The sequence below is a fragment of the Canis aureus genome, chromosome 35, assembly GCF_053574225.1.
Source record: "Canis aureus isolate CA01 chromosome 35, VMU_Caureus_v.1.0, whole genome shotgun sequence".
In the NCBI taxonomy this organism is placed as follows: Eukaryota; Metazoa; Chordata; class Mammalia; order Carnivora; family Canidae; genus Canis; species Canis aureus.
Window position 1 is genome coordinate 10288681 of NC_135645.1, and position 13574 is coordinate 10302254.

Here is a 13574-nt window from a genome sequence, read left to right on the forward strand (position 1 = left end):
ATGTGATAAGTACTTTAATAAAGATAAGAAATGATTAATATAAATGAAAACCAAATTAAGCACATTAAGCTCTTCTCAAAAGAAGGGAAATTTGTTCATGTAAAATATTATTACTAAAGTGTATTATTCTTCAATTCCCTAAATGATATTTGAAGATAATGTCTTGCTCTTTTCTCTTCTAGCCCCATTAGTTTTCATTTTTACTCCACTGGGGTGTTTCCGCACCACCAGACACATGCATAGGTGGGCTTTGTTTTGTCACTTTGCCTCTATTTCCCATTAAAGTGTCAATAATTTTTACAATTAAAATAAGAACTATAATTAAGAGACACATATCTTAAGACATCAGAGTATTTTCTTTTTCTTTTCTTTCTTTCTTTTTTTTTTTTTTTTTTTTTTTTTCTGCCTATCAGCCCTAGTCCTCTTTTGGGCACTTAGAAGATACTAATAGAAAAAACAAACAAACAAAACAAAACAACACACCTCCCCCCAAACAAATCAGGGAATAGAAATGTGAAAGGAAGGAAAAGATGACAGCAATAATGACAATATTTATTGAGTTTTTACTATGTCCTAGAGACTGTTGTACATCATTACATATCTTAATTCTCTAAGTCCTAATAACAACAGCCCCAATGAGGTAGATCCATTATTATTTCTGTCATGTCAGGAAGCTGAGGCAAATGGAGGTCAATTTCCGTGCCTAATGCCACACAACCAGGAAATTCAGAGCCACTAGTTGAACCTAGCCGACTCCAGAATTCATTCAGATTTAGCAACTGCAGTAGGCTATGTTGAAAGATGTTACTTACTTCTCACCTTTTTTTCTTAAAAACTCCTGAAGTGATATTCATATGAAATATATATTAATAGAATGGAATACAGCTAGCAGAAGAAGGAAATGAAAGAATGAGTGCTCTGTAACATCTCACTTCCTCCTCTGTATTTTTCATTTGTTGCTTTATCTTGTAGATGGCATAAATCATGACGGTAGGAAGGATTAGAATTTTCAAGAACAGTAAATGTCTACTTGGTATCTATGCTTCAGATTTTTTTTTTTTTTTTTGGTAGAAATCTTCCTATCTGCCACAAAAGCCAAGTGTAATAGGGACAATGGCTTTCTACTTTTATATTTGTGAGAACAATACAGTTAATTGAGAATAGGGTCACCTTAAAAAGAAATACCATAATACTGATTGCATCTCATTTGTTCAAGACCACTTTCTTCATCATTATAGCTATTAATTAAAGGACTGTATCATTCCCACTCTTTTCATAAGGAAGACTGAGGCACCAGGCTGTGAAATGAATGACCTCCATCACATGGAGGTGGTTGTCAATTCCAGGTGGAAGGGGAGTGAAATAGGTGGGCCCTAACTACTGTCTTATTGCCCTAGTTCTGACTGTTCTTCCCTTTAACTAGTAGTCAAGGAGTTCAGAAAATGGTTACACATGTGCCCATCTGAGATCCTTGTGGATTCTTTCTGTGTTACCAGCTTTTTCTGGTAACAATATGCAGCTTAGTTCTGCCCTGGTTCTTCTGCTCTTGATTTCTTATTTCCATGTACAGATAGTTGTGCCTTGACTCCCAAGCCCTGATGCTCCTTTGTTAGTTTTTAGTGGTGGCCTGATTGATGCCTATAATGCCACATTGTCCTGTGCCCTGAGCCTAACAAATCTTGTATTTTTGAACTGAGAAAAAGCCTAGAGATCATCCAATCACCTCTTCCCCCGTTTTATCAATAAAGAGGCTGAGGTTGGAAATTCTGACTCCTCGAGTAAGTCTTTTTTTTTTTTTTTTTTTCTGACCCCTTCAAGGGCTAGCAGTAATTACATGAAGACTTTCAGGCTATTAGGGAAACTATTTAGGGAAACTCCCTTTTCCTTTGCATATTCTTCTCTCTAATACCAAATGGCATGAGGACATTCACTACCCACAAGAGCCTGCTAATGAAAAACCCTGCCGGCTCATGATAATGATTTCCTTGCCATTTCCCTGTTTTAGATTTAAAACAAACAAACAAACAAAAGTAGAATCCCAAACCTGCTCATGACATCATGCTGTGTGATGCTGGGTATTTGGTTAATCTCTGTGATTTCTAGTGCCCTCATCTGTAGAGTCCCAAACACACAGGATTGCTGTGAGGACTTAATGAAATGATAGACTATGTTATTTTTCTCTGCTCAAAGTCTCCCATTTACTTTTTCCTTTCCTTATGATATAGATCCAAGTCCTTAGTAGGGCTGCCCCAATGTCCTTACATGATTTCTCTTACCTGCCTTGTCCTTGTTCTCTTGGTTCTATGTGTTCTAGAATTCTTTCAATTCTTCTTACAAGCCAGAGGCCCATATTCTCTCTTGTCAGGGCGAGTCTCTTGTTTTCTCTGCCTGAAGTTCTCTCCCTCACCCAGCTAACTCAGATGTTGGGAGTCAGCAAATGTGTGTCATTTCCTTAGATGTCTCAGGCTTGGTAGGGTTACCCACTCTCTGTTCTCAAGGTCTCATACTGCTTTTTGTTGTGTCCATCATTCTCATGAGCATTTGTTTAATACCTGTCTTCTCTTAATTGTAGTATCATGGAATTAGAATCCATGATGTGCATCTTGGAAACCTCTATATCCCCAGCACCTAGTGAAGTATCTGGCACCAAGTATCAGGATGTCTGTTGGCTCTTTGATTATCCGTGTATACCTGCACCATATAAATGTTTTATCAAGTTTATGAGTATACCTCTAGAGAAGGGCTGAATAAATAGGATTTATCTACCAAGCTCTTGGCAGCTCTGTAGCAGATCTTGGTAACCACTGTCCTGGCTATAGCAACAATAAAGCATACAAGGCATCATTGCCTTACCTTTCCATGCCAAGCAAATAAAGTATAGCTTAGACTTTTCAAACTTTCCTTCTGGCCTTTGTACTAATGAGTTGGACTCATTCTGCTGTAATATCCTCCATCTGAAGAAAACCTCATGTGGTTGCATTGTCAGCCAACCAAGAGGGTCCCAGCTCATACCTTCTTTAAACTAGTGACTTCCAAGTAAGAGAAAGGTGCATCAGTGTAAGCTCCAGCCATAGGTGCAAGTCACTTTCCAGCAATTTTGTCTTTCCATCACTTCATTTTATGTCTGGCATAAGTTTGTGTCATTAGCAATCTACATTGTGGTTCTTTCATTGGACATAATTTCATTCACTAAGACTCATTTTATTTTTTTAAGATTTATTTGTTTATTTTAGATAGAAGGAGAGCACAAACAGGAGAGACAGAGGAAGAGAGAGAGAGAGAGAGAGAGAGAAACTCAGACTCCTCACAGAGCCTGGAGCCTGATGCAAGGCTTGATCTCATGACCCTGAGGTCATGACCCAAGCTAAAACCAAGAGGATGACACTTAACCAACTGTGCTTCCAGGTGCCCCCAGTAAGACTAATTTTAACTATACCACACATGGCCCAAGAATGATCATCCCATTCTTTTGCTACCGCTAGTTAATTATCTGAGTAGCTTTTATTTATTTTAGAATTGAATCTCATCTTGAGAAATTAAAAAAAACTAATGATAAAGAGTAGATATTTATGTAAATATTTTACTTCTCCAAAACTATTTACGTGGGCTTAGTATGATCCCGATTTACTGACATTTAACACAAATTGAGCAGGTGTTAGTGCTTTGGAGTCCATTTCCCAGTCACACACATGAATTGCAGTTAAACAAATGAAGTAAAGTTTATTTAAACAGACTGGATTGTTTGTATCCCAAAAAGGCTCACCTGGACTAATTTGGTTTACATGAGAATCGGGTAAGTCGTTGCTCTATGCTGAATCGCAGTAGTATCCCCTACTTCCTCACCATTTTGCCTGGACTATAGATTGATCCTAAACTTACCTGTTACTACTGCAGTCAACTGCTATGTTACCCTGGCAACTTGGGATACTCTACTTTCAAAGAAAAAGCAGAAAGCTTTCAAAGAAAAATGAGACAGTTAAAAAATAAGTATGGAGACTCTTTTCATCTGAATAGCCGTGTCTTTGAGAGCTCTTCCTGAAAAGCAGCCTGTTGTTAGCTGATGTGACCAGATTATTGAGAACTAAATCCATGTTTCTGGAGGAGTGTGGTTCTGCACTTGGATTTCTTAAATTGATCATTCAGGTACTATGATTTATCTGTCTCTCTATAATTTTAGATCATCTTCCCTGGTTGTTTGAAACTCAATTTTTTTTGAACTTACTGAAAAGCAAAATGTAGTTCTGCAAAATATATTTTTTCCTTTAATTCTGAGACTTTTTGTTTACTGCATAATTTTATAAACTTATTTTTTTGGAAGGAATATTTCCTTCCCCTAATGAGGGTTGTGTTCACCTAAGATAAAACCCAAATGGAAAACGTTAGGAAAAAGGAGGAAAATATTTAAAAGTAAAAGAAAAGATTCATTTTATTGTTGAGGCATTTTTATAAGACCTGTTTAATAGAAAATATTTTCATAGAAAAAGAACTGCATTCTCTTTTTTGTTTTGTGTTTTGTTTTTGTTTTTTTTTTCTTTTTGTGGTGCTAGGAAGATGAGAAGGTGTTTTCAGCCAAGCGAGATTTTCTCTTTATTGGAAGGTATAAAATGTTCTATAATCACATTGCTGCACCTAGGTATTTTCTATGGAAAACTAGGGTCAGAAAGGCTAAGAAAGCACCTCAAGGGCTTCCCTTTATTCTCTCCCTAACCCAGGCACCGTATTTCTATTAATTTTGAGATAGTTAGGATCCTTTTTAAAGTCTCAGGCAAAATAAACTATTGGTCATTTTTGAGACTTTCTCAACTTTGACCACTGGGCTTTTTCCATGTAAGCTTTCCTCACACCAGCTTTCTTTTCATGTTTTGTTTTGGTATTTTATTTTATTTTTTATTTTTAACACTGCCTGGCTGGACACTCACTTCCTTAGTGATGCCATTGCAGTCATCATTTGCTCCTTCCACCCCGGGCAGGGAGGGCATTCCTCTTCTGGGCTCCCACAGCATCTCTTCTCCTCTGTTATGTCACTTAAGGCTGTGAACCTGTGTTTTTGGTTTTGTTTTGTTTTTAATTATTTTGGGGAATCTGTTTTCATACTCTTTCTCTTGACTTTGAGGATCTTGAGTGCTAGAACTGTTTTTTGTTTGTTTGTTTGTTTTAATCTTTATATTCACGTGCATCTGACTGTGAGTGGTACCCTTTTGGGCTTTCAGATTAAGAGTCCTGATATGTATAATAATAAATGAAAAAAAATGATGATTTCTCATTTTAGAATCACTTTGAATTCTGATTCTGTCATCCATTCTAGTTTGGTGTTCACTACAAATTTCCTAAGATTCTTTCTGTTTACATCCACATCATTGATGGACATAGAATAGGTGAAACAGAGGTAGGTATATATATTTACATATCTATATATTTACACATCTGTGGCACATCTTGGGAAACATACCTGCAGTCTACATTTTACCATCGTCAACATAACACTTGAGGAAGAGAAGGTCATTAAATATTTCGAATAATTTGACAACTCTGAGTCAATCAAGTGAAGTAATATCCAGACTATAATTTCTTTATATTTTCGATGTGCTTTTTCATATACCTGGCTGAATATAGCTAAAAAGGATCAAAAGACTTCTCCTGTGTGCTGCTTTATGGAAAACAGAAATAAATTTAGTTCCATATAACTAGTAATAAGTACTCATAACTAATCTGTTGCCCAATTCATTCTAGAATTTTGCTAGAAATCAACATTAAGTTCACCAGTCCATAATTTTCCCCATTTCTTAAAATTGGGATTTTGTCCCACTTTAATCTCTATGATTTAGTGCCCATTCTTTTACATTCTTGCAATAAAATCTTTCTAGGCCTGGAAATTTGAAGACATTTAAATGGCCCAGGTAATAATTTACTGCCACCTCATCTGCCAGAACTTTAATTCGTTTTTACAATGTTTATCCTACCTCTCCTACAGGGAAGATTTAGTTTCCTGCTCGAAAAGATGGATGAAACACAGGAGTTGAAAATCCTGGTTTCCCTCTTCCATTTGTTTCTAGGTCGCTATCTTCCTTAAGCCACAAGCTTTTCTGAATAAACCTCACAAATATAGACATATTTCTTTTTGCTTTCGGGATATTTCATGAACCTGAAGCTCATTCTGGCCAGAAGCCTTCTTGACACTATGTATACATGATCATAGCACATATAATATCTGTCTTTTAGGTCTCTCTTTTCATCTTTTATTGCATGGCTTTTATAGTATGAACAGAAGATTCTTTTGTGCTTATATTAACTTAGTCACATCCGTGTTTTTGTTTTTTTTTCTGAAAATGGTGATGCAAACCATTTCTACAAATTTTCATCTTCCTGAGATGCAATTATTTTTTTTTTTCTTTTTTTTTAAAATTTATTTATGATAGGCACACAGTGAGAGAGAGAGAGGCAGAGACACAGGCAGAGGGAGAAGCAGGCTCCATGCACCGGGAGCCCGATGTGGGATTCGATCCCGGGTCTCCAGGATCGCGCCCTGGGCCAAAGGCAGGCGCCAAACCGCTGCGCCACCCAGGGATCCCGAGATGCAATTATTTTAAGCAATTTTGATTTCGGTTGGAGGGGGGACTCTATGCTAAATCTCTGTACAAAATTACTTCCTTGGGACACTTTGGTTTTTTGTGAGTCTGGCTTTATTTACCTCTGATAGAGACATGTCAGTAGTTATTCGAGACCCTGCCTTGTTAGGTTTTTGAATTTTTACAGAACATCAATCCTACTCCCAACTGCCCTACTTGTGACATCCAATACAACCACATACGCATATGGGAACAGAAACATGCTTCCCTCCAGGAACTTTTTATGGAATATAAATTCAAACTTATTGTCCCTGGATGGTTTTTAAAGACTGAACAGAGAGAAATAATCATTTTGCCATGGATTGAACTTCAAAATACTTATTTAACTGAATCTCATTTTGATAAAATATCATGACCTATAAGGTATATCACAAAACAAACAAACAAAAAAAAACCATTCCTATGGAATTCATTGCTTTACTTACTCACAGGGCATCACTGAGGCTCTTGTCATATTTCTATGTCCCTACTACAAGCTACTTCTGTATTATGTACTAGACGAGTTATAATTTTCCTGTGATTCTTTTGACTGATTTTGCTTTCCTCTTCAAGGAAGTTAAGATCCAAATTTGTGACTCTCATTAAAAGTGTGCAGTATAGGAATTCATGCCTTGTATTTTAGTACTAACTTCATTTTGAGCTCATGCCTACTGTTATTCGCTATGTTGAATCTTTGTGAATCACCACAAATTCTTTTTGTAATGGGGTAAGATAAAAAATAAACAAAATGTCATTTATTCTTTCTTCTATTACAAAGTCACAATGGCACTTTCTCCAAAGGGTCCTATGACTTCCTCCAGTCTAAACCTGTCTCTTACTGGTCATCATTAAAACCAACCATTATATACATTTTATGTGAATTCATTGAGTACATTGAATATTCTTATGTCTGGTCTAAACTTATTAACACATAAAGCTATCCAGTGGGCATTAGGATCGAATGCAATCAGGGTACTTTACACACTTTTCTTTATTCTAGCCTTGTCAAAAATTTATCAGATGCTCCACATTTATTACAGTATTTTCTGCAGAAGTACAAGTAATTTAATTTTTTCATCATTACTGTATTATACCCCTGTGCTAGTCCTATCATATGTATTAGGAGGACAGCGAACATACCTCCTTATTTGTGGAACTCCCGTAACAATATCACTTATTTGTCTCTTTCTTTCTTTCTTTTCTTTCTTTTCTTTCTTTTCTTTCTTTCTTTTCTTTCTTTTCTTTCTTTTCTTTCTTTTCTTTCTTTTCTTTCTTTTCTTTCTTTTCTTTCTTTTCTTTCTTTTCTTTCTTTTCTTTCTTTTCTTTCTTTCTTCTTTTTTCTTTCTTCCAGTTCATTATATCATGTGGATTATTGTGAAACTGAAAAGGAGACAAAACTATTTATTTACTTGAAATGTACATTTTGTGTTTTTTGATGTTGGTTTGGGGGAGAAATCTGAAGGTTATTCTCAGGAAGCATATTCTATGAGACGTGTTAATAAATAAACACCATGTTTATTATTTTTTCCCAATAATCCAAATGGTTTGTCAGTTTTTATATAGTCACATATTAGATTTAACTTGACCTCATTTCTCTCATTAAATTTAGGCAACTTTTTTCATAGATAGTCCAAACTCTCTCTTTCCTATTTCTGAGGAATGTTATTGGCAGTCTTTGATTTTGATGATTTGTATTAGATGCAAATTAATTTCCCTGGTACTTTCTGCTTCGAGGCAGCCTCTCGTCAGCACTTCCTTGAAAATTCACAACTTCCCTCAGTTTTGACAGGAGAAAGAAGAAAGGCCCAGAAAGAAGCACAGAAAGAGCAAATCAAGGGAGTGTGTCTGGGTGCAATCACTTCACATTGATAGCCTTATCTGTTCAGAAGCCAACTCTGAAGACAGTTCCCAATAGGAACCTCAAAAATGCTTTGTATTCCGAGGAAACATTATTGAGCCACCCAAGGAGACTGAGAGTCAATGATCATTAGGGTGAAAATGTCTCATAAACGTATTTTTAAATGTATAAAAGTATAAAATGTATCTGCATCAGTACTTTTATAAACCTAAGAAATTTGGCTACAAAAGTATAGCCATTTCTACTAATTGCCACTTCTATTGTTGTAGGGCGAAATGTGTGAAATGAAATGTGTTGTAGGGCGAAATGTGTGGCTGAAATGGGAAGGTTTTTGATTTTTGTGGTTTCAGGATCAAACTCGGCACTGGGTACCTTTGAGTTTGGACATTCAAGCCAAACCTTTCAAGCTTTTTGACATTGTAAAGTAACAATCTTATGAGAAATCAAAGGGTAAAAAATTCTGTGCAAGTGAAAGTTGGCTCATGCATTTTAAAGGCAGGTTTGACTTGAATATATTAGGGTGCAGGGTGAAGCTGCTGGTGCAGATAAGATGGCTACTCAAGAAATAAAAAAGAGAGACATTCTGTTTTCAAACCCAGGAGGAAGACAAGAACTTGATCTCTAATATCTATTCCTGCTGCAGGGGAATTTACAGTGAGAAATGAGGTCAACAAAATATCTCTCTGAATTATTTTATCCAAATTACATAAAATGATCCAAATTCTTCTCTAAAATGGCTTTCAAAATCCCCAGACATGTTTCTCCAAATGCTAATAATTTGATAGAGATGATATTTAAATATCCTTATTTCCTAATTTGTTGGCAAAAAAAAAAAGCAGAAGTCATAAGAAATGTTAGTATGTTTCCCTTGTAACATTCTAACTGAGCTTGTTTATGATTTATTAAAATGCTAACCTGTACAATTCAAATATGAACAATAACTTTATGGAGACTTTACTGAACTTTTCTAAAATAGGCATTTTGGTATAATATATATGTTCCTGGGTACGTTTGCTACATCAGTCTTGAAATTTTCCTCATCAGAGTTCATTAATTCTTTTTGCCTAAGGAAAAATTTTAACTTTGTTGTGGAGACACAGTTTCTAGAATGGCTATTGCTGCTGTTTAAGGAAATTATTATTTTTTATCTAGTGCATTCACTGTAGTTAATACAGCATGATTGGATCCATGCTGATGAAGAGCTTATAAAAGGGCCATATATTATTAAATTCAACATCTCATGTTGATGCAAGGTCAAAGTTGAGAAATTAAGCACTCATAAGCCAAAAAGAAAAAAAAAAAAACTTTAGTGTTACAAGCTCTGAAACAAAATGCATTATGCATTTTAAAACTAAATGCCATATATTATGATAAGCATTTATGAGGAAAGGGAAAGAGTATGCAAGATATAAATTTATATAGGTAGGATTCTGCAAGAATAGAAAAATCACCATATTAATAACGTAGGAAAAAAGTGTTTTGGCATGCTAAATGCTCAGTTTTAATGCTGCTTGAATACTATATTCAGTATTTTTATTATTCTACTTAGATAAAGTCAGTGTGCAATTGAAAAGGAAATATAAAAAGGAAAGAGTATACAAGGCCACAGGATAGAAAACACATTTTATTATACTGTTCCCCAGATTAATTCAGGACTTACTTCCCATCAGCCATCATGATTTGGGGACAGCTTTCAATTAATTGCAATCATCACATTGTATTATAATTACATATATCCTTGTTTTACTCCTTGTATCCACTGAGCCCTCTATGTGAAGGGTGTGCCTACATCTACATCCCAGCACCTAATCTCTACACTATTCAGTATCTGACACATCCTCAGTAGTCGTTATAAGGTTATTTGATCAAGGAACAAATATATGGGTATGTGGATATGGGATGAAACATGGACCTGGCTGGATGTGGTGCTCTGGGCAGAACTATAAATCTGAATTACTTTTAGATGATGTGGAATTCGGGTACTAAAAATACTCACCTCCAGATGTGGTCTAACTCTGCGGGCAAGAGTACACTTCCGTCATCCCTCTATGCAGAGGCTGTTCTATCAAATGGACCATTTCTTAATGTTATCATCTTCAGGGGAGACCCCTCCATTCTGACCATGCTAATTAATCTGGATCTTGTCCAGCTCCGGGCTGTATCTTGGAACGTGATGTGCACCCATGTGTTGTTACACTAGGTTTTGTTTTATTTTGCTTTGTTTCCAGTACAAGGATGGGTAGTGTTTTGGTTCCGTTTATACAGAACTCCAGAGGAAGCAGAGTATTTCATTGGTCTCTTGGCCCAGGCGGCATTTTCAGCCACTGTGTTCGGTGGATAATGCACTTGTAGTTTTCAGGATTGTCAGTGATACCTTGGAGCCTATAATCTTGTAGTTTGGACTATTTCCCCCAAAACTTATTACCTTACATCTACTCTCACTGAATGAAGCTCATATGCTGATACGCCACTTTCATGCCCACTTACCCAGACTCGCAGGAGTCCTCCTGAATGCCATCCTGTCACCTCAGCGTTTCCTTACCCACTAGAGCTTGCTGTCATGTGAGCATCTGGAGATTTCACTACATATAACCTCTTCAACTTGATTAAAAAAATACTGTCAGTAATATTTGGTTTCAGAGCAGATATGTTGGATGGTGGGTGTGGGGTACAGGAGAGAGGATTTCTGGCATAATTTTGACCCAAAGTTTCAGAGAAATTAGTATTTTTTTCTTTTTCTCTTTTTCTTCTTTTTTCTTCCCCATCTGTCAGAACCAACAGACATTTCTTCAGATACATTGGTCTATTTTTTTTTTTTTTTCATCTGTGGGCTTTGGGCTGCCTACATTCTTGGGTGAGCTTGTTCGTCAGAGGATGGATATGCACTTGTAAATGCAGGGACCTTGACCTTGCTAAATCTTTTTTTTTTTTTTTTTTGACCTTGCTAAATCTTTTGACTGGCTTTTTTTTTTTCTTTCACCAGCTTTATTGATGTATGATTGACAAATAAAAACTGTATGTATCTATGGTGTACTGTACGATGTTTTGATATCCATATACAACGTGAAGTGATTACTTTTGAGCTGGCTGCTTAAAGTGTGGTATCAGGAAAGGGGGTCTGACTGTAGCAATAGATAGTTCCATAGACCCTGCCTGTCACCTTCTATTTGCACAGGTATGAGTGATTTAATTGAGATTTCTTCCTGCATCTGCAGAGGGAATTTTACTGTCTAATACAGTGTTTGGCAGTTTGCATGAGAAAGCCCATTGCATATCAGAGTGTTTCATATTTTATATCATTACGTGTCACAGTCTTTAGGATACTTTATTTCCTTCTTTCTCTCATGTCTTAGAGCTGCTTCTCCTTTAATCTGGACCTCATTATTTTCCCCTCTGCCCTCATGAATGACCTGCTCCCTTTTATTATGCCCATCTGACCTCCTGTCCTGATTTTCCTGATTCTGACATCTACCAGGTGACTTCTGTCCAGTGTAGCTAATCTCTGACTAAACGTCTCCCTCACTAGGCAGCTTTGAAAAGAAAACAACCCCACAAATACATTTTAGAAATTCTTCGATTTTCTATAAATCATGCTTGCCTATTTATTTTCCCAGAGCATGCATATCAATTATTTGGGATGTAATTTCCCCTTCCATTATCACCAGTATATATTTAACAAAATACTCCCTCCCAGATGCAGGTGTCTTGGGAATATAGCATCACGGTGATCTTTGAAGCGTTACCTGCATGGAGAATTTGGGACGGTTCTGATTTGGGCTGGAGTGTTCCCCATAAAGGCCAGAGTTGGAAATAATCTGAAGGGCAAATTGCTATTTTGGTGGAGGAGAGGAGGAACAAACTGAAATTCTCTGCCAGGAGAATAATCTATACTTAGAAGAGTCTAGTGAAAGGCAAGGTGACAAAGATACCATGTCCAGGTTGGCAGGCTGAGCATAAAGTAAGATAAGGTAATAAGGTTAAACTGAACCATTCTAGGGTCTTAGAGAGATCCCTTTTAGTGAATACATAATCCAGTGGCAGGGTTAAAGGACGTAATCAGGGTTTTAAAGGAGCAGCATGAAGTGAAATGCAGCACTCCACGCTTGGTTCCAGAATGTATACAGTATACATGAGGACACTTGGAAACACAAAAAAATGTAAAACAGCAAGTTACTGAGCTTCTGGGGGCTTTACATACATGGGCTTAAATTCTCAAAACAAAAATTGTTCTTAAGATAATAAAGATGGCTTAGTTTGCATTGTTCCCAAATAAGACTCCAAGAAAAATCTTTGGGTGCAAGCCATTAAAGAGTCCACTAATGAACATGTGACCAGAGTAAGCAGTCCTCCTGGAGACCCTCTGAGTGTCTATGTAGAATGTATCTCAGAGCTGTCCCTCTGAGAGGCAAGGACAGTGAAGTATTTATCCACAAACACCCATGTTTCCTTGGTTGGGGGTCACTTCTGGACCTACGAACTTCCCTGTACTATCGTTCTGCTCTCTCTGTAGGAAAAGCCTTGCAAAGGCTAACGAAATGAGAAATGTGGGTGCCAGGGGTTAGGGACTTGTCCATGGCCGCTAAGGAGCTTCTGGGCAGGGCAGTGACAGTGTCCGCTATGGAGGGAAAGTATAATTGCATGTAGCCTGTTGCATAGAGGGAGGGGCTCTATTCAAAACCACTTCTATCAAAATATGATTTTGTCAGATTTCAGTGACTCAGATCCAGAACTGTAGTTAAATTGGGTCCATGCATTTTTTTTTCTCACTAAAATGAATATTATATCAAGACCAGGAACTAGCATTTACTTTGCCCCTTTATCACCAGCACAGTACTTTCCTGAAATGAACTGAATTCAATTCCAGTGAAATTAGAAAACAGATGCTCCGTAAGATCCCCTTTTCCCTCAAAAAACCAGAGCATTTGATAATGGTAACCTGCTTCCCTATGCCTATTTTCGTAATGCTGCTTACCCTAGAGGATCCAAAGACACAGAAATAGCAATTACCGTACGGCACATTTAGCGTACTTAGGAGCCTCTTTGCCCACCACTGGAATGCGGCCACAGGGATAGAGCACAGCAGCTGTGCAGGAGCTCCAATAACACAGCAT